Raw genomic sequence first — 8,638 nt, forward strand, 5'->3', positions numbered from 1 at the left:
TGATTTATTTCTTCATTAATTCCTCCTCCTCCCGCTGTATTATCTCATTCTCTTCCTTCTCCACCTACTACGTCCTTTTTCTTTTCTTCTTCTCCGGCAGGTGGCGGCACCAGTGGCATCTTGTCTAGTGCGGCGGCAGCGACGCATATATATATATAAATTAATTATTAAACTTAAATTTGATTAATTAATTAATTAAACAAACATGACGTATTGTATTCTGGACAAAACGGCACAAGGGCTTCCTATTTTTCACTCATGATGTTGCAAAGGACTGACTTTATCACCTTCCAGCAAGAAGCATTGACCTATGGAATAATATGAAGAAATTCTTGGAAAAGTATTTCCAAGCTTCCGGATCTACAATTTTGAGGAAAGATATATGTGACATTAAACAAGAATCAGGTGAAAAACTCTATGAACGCTGAGAGTGATTTAACAGATTTATTAAAAAATGTCCAAAATATCGAATTCCTCCACAATTATTGATCCTTGATACTTTTATGATGATTTTCATTGATGGACAATAGCATTATTGATGCCGCAAATTGTGGAGCACCGGTGAATAAGTCACCAACACAAACATATATTTATTAGAGGGCTGAGAATACACAATATAGTTTGAGGGACACTAGACCAAAAAGTGGGAACAATAGTGACCCAAAACATGACAAGTTTTCTTCCCCTAATGAAGAATATGTAGCTGAGCCGCAAAAACATACTTACGCTTCTATAATAAATAATAACTCCAATTGTCACATATCATTGATCACTCTATGAAACTGACATGAGGTTATTACTTTCAAAAGTTGCAGGTTTCCAAAGCATGGTCTGCTCCAGCAATCTCTCAATCACCAGTCGACAAGCCCACTATATCGTAGACGCAGCCAACAATTGAAATCCCTACCCCACTATAAATTGCATCATCAAACCAAATTGAAAGGTATAGAGGTAAGCCAATAGAACCTATATCTGCAGTAGAGGACAAAGAGATAAATTTTCTATTCGGTGTTCAAAGTGCATGAATTGTGTGATTTATTTCATCACCATTCTTCAATTTGGGACAATCCCCTTTGATTTGTTTATTTCAATTGAGTACAAGTCCGTGTATGTACGAATGTTCCATCTACAATGGTTGCTTCTGAGATTGGGGAGAAATTCAAGAAATTTGGTAAAATCAGGCCTAATGAACCATATCCGCATGATAATGATTGTTTAAATAAGTATGATTCATTCCTTGCTCGTGAAAAAAGTGTGAATCACCTCTAATCCAGTGAATGAAAATTCAATTTTATCAAATTTATTGCTCGAAACAACTGAATTTGGTAGTTGTGCACTAATCCTACCGATGAATACTGGTGCACGTACCTCTTCTCAACCCCCCTCCCGTTTTTCCTCTATCTCATAAGTAATAAACAACAAAAAATAGGCATAACTTCCCATTCCCTTAGAGCCCTTAAAATGATATGAGCTCAAACATTTTCATTTGACTATAAGTTCAAAAAAGATTTTGTCTTTAGAGAAAAAGGTTAATATGCTGATTATTTAACAATAAAATCAGATATTCAAGCTCCATGAGTCTCAGAAATTGATTAATGTTTAGGTAGGAAGTATATTAGGCCAAATGGTTCATTCTCTAATGTCCTTATCATATTAATCACATAGACTCCTAGGAAATCAAATTCGACATGCATCTCTACGCAAGTTCTAGAAAACCAAGTCTAGGGCAACATCAGACATAAAAAATATATAACATTTAAAATAAATGCTCTATTAGGCTCAAGTCTCACATAAGGTAAAACATGTCATGCTCGGCATATTAATTGTCTACTTAATCGGAAATTCATCGAATGAAAACATGTCATATTGAAAACAAATACACACAAGTCTTTAGCACACGACTTAGTCATCCAATTGGGCAAACAATGGATATTTTGCACCCACACCCACTATGCACATTGTCCTCAATGAAAAGACATTGTGAAAAATAAAAAATGTAAAGGGACAATTTACTTCACCTATCGGGGGGAGGGGAGGGCGGGATGGTGCGCAAGATTTTCAAAAACTCTGATAAATTCAACTGGCATGGGTATATTGAAAGGCCAGGATGGGCATGCCTAACGTCAGGCCACCTACTGGAATGTCATTCTTAAGTACTCAAAATGTAGTCTCGGACATGCTGAGATCACCATCATCTACAAATTAAACAAACCAAACAAACAAAAATCAAAGAAAATGAAAACATGAAAAAAAAATTGAGTGCCTCCAAATAACGGCTTTCTTTAACGTGTTTTGTTAAACATTATTTATTAAGAATTAAGAAAGAAGGGTGCTCAAGAGCCACTCGAACAAACTTCTTCTTTATCTTTGAATTAGTCATTCCACATGTAATATTTTGCATAGCTCTTCAACTTGTTCCTCTTGGCTTTCATCATTGTGCATGAAATGATCACTAGTAGTATCTAACCATCTTTCAAATGTGCATATTTCAAATGATTCAGCAACGGCTTAAATTCTAAACAATTGAAGGCAACAAACGTGTATTAGTCACGGCAAAGAATAAAGGAGCATGAGAATACCTGTGTAAAACCACTTCTAGCGCATCCTTACCTCACACCTCAAAAACATCATGTACTTCAAAGTCAATGAAATCTAACGAGAAAAGAGAATGAGAATTTGGGGATGTTCAATTGCATAAAAAATTTTAAGTTTAATTCTTTCCCCGCCAAATTCCACCCTTAAACTACCATGCTTTACATCAATCTTAGTACCCACTGTACACATAAAAGGTCTCCTTAAGAGTAGTGGTGATGTGTTGAGTGAATGTTTATCATGCATTTCCCTAACATAGAAGTCAACCGAAAAAATTAAATCATTAACTTGGACAAGGACATAAGTCGTTCGGGATATGCATGCGTCATATTAGCAAGTTTAATAATAATCTTAGTTTTCTTTAGTGGTGCAAGATTCAATCAATTATAAATTGATTTTGGCATGACATTAATTGCCACACTTAAATCTAACTTAGCACACTTGACTTCTAATTTCCCTATTTTACATGGGATTGTGAACATACTTGGGTCCTCACACTTCGGATGAATCTTTCTTTGGAGTAGTGCCGACACATTCTCATTTGCAATGATGCATTCATCACCCTTTAACTTCCGCTTGTTGGTGCAAAATTCCTTTAAGAACTTCGCGTATTTAGGAATTTGGTGGATTGAGTCCAACAATGGTATATTCAACTCGACCTTTCAAAATATCTTCAAAACTTTATTCTCTATTTTTAAATTTTTCGGCTTTGCCAACCTGGAAGGAAATGGCAAGATTAGTAGTCAATTTAGTGATTGTTTCATCAATTACCTCGTTTTTCCTTTCATCTTCCTTCTAGATTTCCGTCTCGATGGTGCTCTCGTCTTTGTCCTTTGGAATGATTGGTTCCAGAGCTCCCACAGCCTTTCCAGTTTGTAAAGTCATGGCGCTAACATCTTTGAATCTTTTCCGGTTGTGATGGCCATTTCCCCGTCTCCCTTTCCATGACATGGAGAAGATCCGCCACTATTTGCTCCATGCGAGATTCAAGGTTTTGAATGCTCACCCTCGTATCTTGTTGGAATCGAGCCGTGTTAGCTAAAATGGTCTTCATCATTTCCTCTAGTGCCGTGATAGATTGGTTTGGTGGTGGTGGCAGTGGTGGCTGGAAGAATTGATGTGGAACTGCTTGCGGTCGGAACCCTTGATGTTGCAGATTCTCATACCTGAGATTCGGATGATCCTTCCAACATGGGTTGTAGGTGTTTGAATAAGGGTCATATTGCAGTTGCCTCGGTGGACCAAAATTGGCTACATTCACATCGGCATAACTTTACTCATGCAAGGCAGGGCATGCATCGGTGGCATGCTCCGGCTCGTACAAATGCCACACTCATTCACATGGCACGTCTTTCCTACAACCAATTGATGAGCAAAATTTGTAAGTTCGGAAATTTTTTGTCAAAGAGAAATGTTACCTTCTGAATATTCGACTCTTATGATTCCAAATTGTAGTGAATTCTCTGTCATCCTCACAGTCAAATCCCACGCAGCATTTGAGGTTTTATCCGATAATTCTCCTTGGCTAGCGGCATCAATGTTGTTCCGGTCCCAGTCCTTCATAAAAATATTGGAGCAACAGTTGATCTGTAATTTGATGTTGCAGGCATCGCACAAAAAGCTTATTGAACCTCTCCAGATATTTACGTAACGTCTCTCCTTGTTATTGTTTGATGCCTCTCTTACGCAATGTCGTTGCGCATGATGCAGGAAAATACTTTTCACCTCAATCTAATATATGTCATTCTCATCTGTCCTCCCTTGGTATGATTTGAAATTTCTAGGTGTTACTTGCCTAGATGCCGGAAAATACTTTTCACCACATTGTCTCTTTCTTACATGCAATGTGTGACTATTGGGATCCTAATCATCCTAAACATATGGGTCATCTACATATAAAAAATGACCACCTTCATAGACCTTTGATGGTTGTTTTAAACTTTCTTTTTTTCAAAGAAATACTTCTTCAAAGTAATTTGGATTTAATAATCTTAAGACATGAGTGGCCATTATTTTTGCTGCTTTCATCTTCTTGTTCTACTTGTTTAGTAAATTTAGTTAATGTAGTGGTTATGGTAAAGGGTGAAATGGGTTATTGGTTTTCTACTATTATGGTGACATACTTTTGAAGATCAACTTTAATTTCCTTTTTCATCTGTTCGTTGAAGTGAGCATGATGTGTTGTGTTTGTGAATGGAGGACTTAAGCCATTTTCAATAGTGCCAACCTTCAACCTCTCTTTTTGTAGCCGCCCTTTGGCCTTTCATAATATTGATTTGGCCATTGTTCAGGAGCATATCAAATATTCCATCACCCTTGGACTTATTGAGTAAAGTTTCTTTGGATCCTACTAACATGTTGTTTTCTCGGGTTTTATGCCGCCACCTCATCAAACTTTCTTTTATTGGTTATACTATCTTTATCTCTAAATAGGGTATCTGTCGTATTGGCTTTCGATTCCAGCTAGGTGAGATGGGTTATTTTGTGGGCAATTAATTAGTTCTTGTAACTGTATATTAATTTTTCTAGCCCCTAAGTCGGTAAGTTTAGAATCATAAATAATTGTGGAGCACTAAATTCTTTTTTTTCCTTACCCATTTAATGAAGTGCATGGATGATTCATCCACTTTTTCTTTTATTTTTTGGTTTCCAAAAAATCTTTTAATGAAACAGTTACGATGTAATCAAAGAATCTATGTGAAAAAGTTCCCATGTCTGGAAATATCATAGTTGTAATTTCATGAATCAAAAGAAAGATGTTCTCATTAACACCAGTGAAAATAAATACATCTTAAAATTAGATTGTTCCATAATCATGTTCACCGAGATACGTTGAGAATTTAGAAACTCTAAAATTACTCAACAATGAGAATTTGGCATCTATTCTCTCAAGATAAAGGCTTTGGTAATTGCGACATTTGGTGTGGCTGAGGTTTATGCTAAAGTAAATCATTGGTGCTTGTTCGATACCACTTAGTTCTACCTTTATAGGTTGCACCATACAAGGAGCATTATTGATGTGAATACTTTCTTCGTGATCGGCCCTCCTGAACAGGGTCAGAACATGTCTTTATGATCCACTATAATTGTGTATCTTATTGATACCGTAATGTGACCCCTAAAGGATGTTATTTGGAATCTTGTTGGATTTTTACCCTTTGAATTGGTTGAGTACTCCAATTGTTCCGGAACCCCATATAGATTATGTATCTTACTATTAAATTGCATACTAGTATAGATCATGTTGTCATAAAATGACAGTTACCCCATTTCATGATGTGCTGATGCAAATTCCCTATTGTAATATCATTGCAGGGGATTGCTGCATCAATCAATCGTGATTGTGTAAGGATGTTGGATTTATTCATGTTGGCCACTTACGCTTCCAACCAGAAAAACAAGTCAATCAAGCGGGCCATTTGTTGTTGTGTCATACTTGCTGATCTATGGTCCTTTGAAGGGCATCCAAATTGACTTGATTTACCTGGTTTATCCGGTGTTGTGCAAACTATATAGGGGTGATAGTGGAATTTGTATTAAAGTTTCTCATAGTATACTATTCATAAACGTAAACAAATAAAAGAGTATTGAGTTGTGAAAATTGAATTATCCCTGCCTATTACTCTAAAAAATTAACAAACAAATAGTAAAATTAAGTTCATATGTAAAATTGATTTTGTGGACTAATACAAAATATCAAATAGGTGATCTCCAAGATAGAACAAATAAATATATAAAATTATTAATTAATAAATAAATGAAATATTATATACATATGAATTAAGAAATAAAATAAGGTATCATATTTATCTAAACAAGCTTACTCGAACCGAACACGAACACAAACTCGAATAATAAATTTCTTAACGAACCAAGCTTGAACTATACAAACGAGCTCGAATACTTATTGAACAAATAAAAGCCTTGTTCGCAAACATTTCAAATTTTGTTCGGTTCAGCTCACACTACAAGAAAAAATTATTTTTGTAACAAAATTTTTTTGTCTCTAAATCTAATTTTTCTGTTACTAATGACATTAGAGACGGAATTAGGAATGAAATTATGTTAGCTACGTGAACTTTAGGGACGGAATTTCGTTACAAATATATTAGTTTTTTTGCAGTGTCATTCACACTTCTACCAGAGACAATACTTTGAATTTTGTGTCCATAATAGGACATTTAAGTTTTGTTTGCAAACTCCTCAAGGTCTCTGCTTTTAGTCAGACAATTTATTCTAAACATTAACTGTTGGGTGCAAACCCAAGACCCACGTTGGAAGATGTGAACAAAATTCCACACCTTATAAGTCCTAAATGAACTCCATTAGTATGAGACATTTTGGAAGAAGTCCAAAAAGAAATCCATGCGGACTCAACCCAAAGCGGACAATATCATACCAGCGTTGAGTTGGCCTAGACCCAACATTAACTACATATAAATCTACCAGAGCCAATATTAGCTATTTAAACAATTTTTGTCTGTAAACAATATTTAATTTATTAAATATAATTTTTAGAATAAAATTTTAATATTAAATTTATTGATACATAGAAACAAATGTTAATTTGAAAATTAACAAACAATTATTTAGTGTTTTCATAATTGTTAATATTGTATGTACTTAACTAATTGCTATCACAATGTGAGTTAGATGGAGATTATTTACAAATTTCACCGATTTGCATTAAAAAATGATGTAACATTTTCTAAGAAACTTACACTGATAAATGAACAGAGATGTTGTGTTTGCTTCACATCCGATTTAATATAGTTATATAAAGATTTTCTATATAAATTTTATTACATAATTCATTTATATTAAATGAATACCACATAATTAAAATCCATATCACTACAAGAAAAAATTATTTTTGCAACAAAACTTTTTTGTCTTTAAATCTACTTTTTCCGTTACTAATGACATTAGAGACGGAATTAGGAATGGAATTACGTTAGCTACGTGAACTTTAGGAACGGAATTCCGTTACAAATATATTATTTTTTTTGTAGCGTATATTTTTCACAAAATAACAACCGATAAAGTTGAGAAAATCACAAAACTCAATATAACACACAATAGCGCAGAGATTTATTGATACAGTTCCATCATGATAATCTCAGTTTAGGGTGAAAAAAATGTCAAATATTTTTACTAATATTTTTTCGGTGTAAATTACAATGAAAATATATCAAATATATATATGGAAGTGTAGGTCAAAGCCCTAGTACACAGTCCAATGAACTGTACGGACAACCCAAATTTTCTTTTTGTAACTAATATAGGTCAAAACCTAGGCCGATCTACCTTGAGGGGGTAGATGTTCATGTTCAGTATCTCTTAATTTCAATTTGAACCTCACAACAAATCACATAATGGGTTTTGTAAATATTTTTTTGCCAACACATCGATCGAAATGCAATTAACTTATATGGTATATTTCATACAAACATTATAGTATAGTATTGATACTCATGTGCTAGTAATTAAACTCTTGTCTCCTTTAAAAAAAAAAAATTCTGTTAATTAAGCAGTGAACATACCCTTAGCCAAGCCAAGGTTCAATTCTATAATTGGGTCATTAGTAGATCGATCACGAACAATAAAAAATTAATCAAGTTACAATCCTTTCCAACAATGAATCAGTGCAAAACATAACATGATCCAACAAAATTACATTACAATGCATTACCGGTTGGCTACGAAGATCCCTCAGAAACACAATGATCTTACGGTGCATCTATCCAAACAGGTTCATGCAACTCGTCGGGGGGACTAAAACACTTCTGATACTATCTTTCATGCAGTAGACAATAGCACATCAATTTCTTCCTTCCGTAATTAGGTTTCGCATAAAAAATGCAGTCTCTCATCCATCGCGGCATGTTATCTTTGACGTATGAACCTGTCAGGCTGGCGAAAAATGTTAGTCCTTCTAAACTTGTCACGTCCAGCCAATAAAAGTTAGTTACATCTAACTTATAAACAATCGGCTGACTAACAAAGGACATCCAAACAATAAAGATGTCGCCGTTGTGCTCAGCCA

The 8,638-nt window shown here is 34.7% G+C and overlaps 1 non-coding gene across 1 annotated transcript; it reads right to left on the bottom strand.

The window, feature by feature from the left end:
* Window positions 1–365: 365 nt before the first annotated feature.
* LOC127252737 (small nucleolar RNA R71) lies at window positions 366–472 on the bottom strand. The gene has a single exon (XR_007839130.1). It is a non-coding gene; the product is annotated as a small nucleolar RNA R71 (small nucleolar RNA).
* Window positions 473–8,638: the final 8,166 nt, after the last annotated feature.

The sequence above is a fragment of the Andrographis paniculata genome, unplaced genomic scaffold (genome assembly GCF_009805555.1).
Source record: "Andrographis paniculata isolate CXL003 unplaced genomic scaffold, ASM980555v1 Contig46END, whole genome shotgun sequence".
In the NCBI taxonomy this organism is placed as follows: domain Eukaryota; kingdom Viridiplantae; phylum Streptophyta; class Magnoliopsida; order Lamiales; family Acanthaceae; genus Andrographis; species Andrographis paniculata.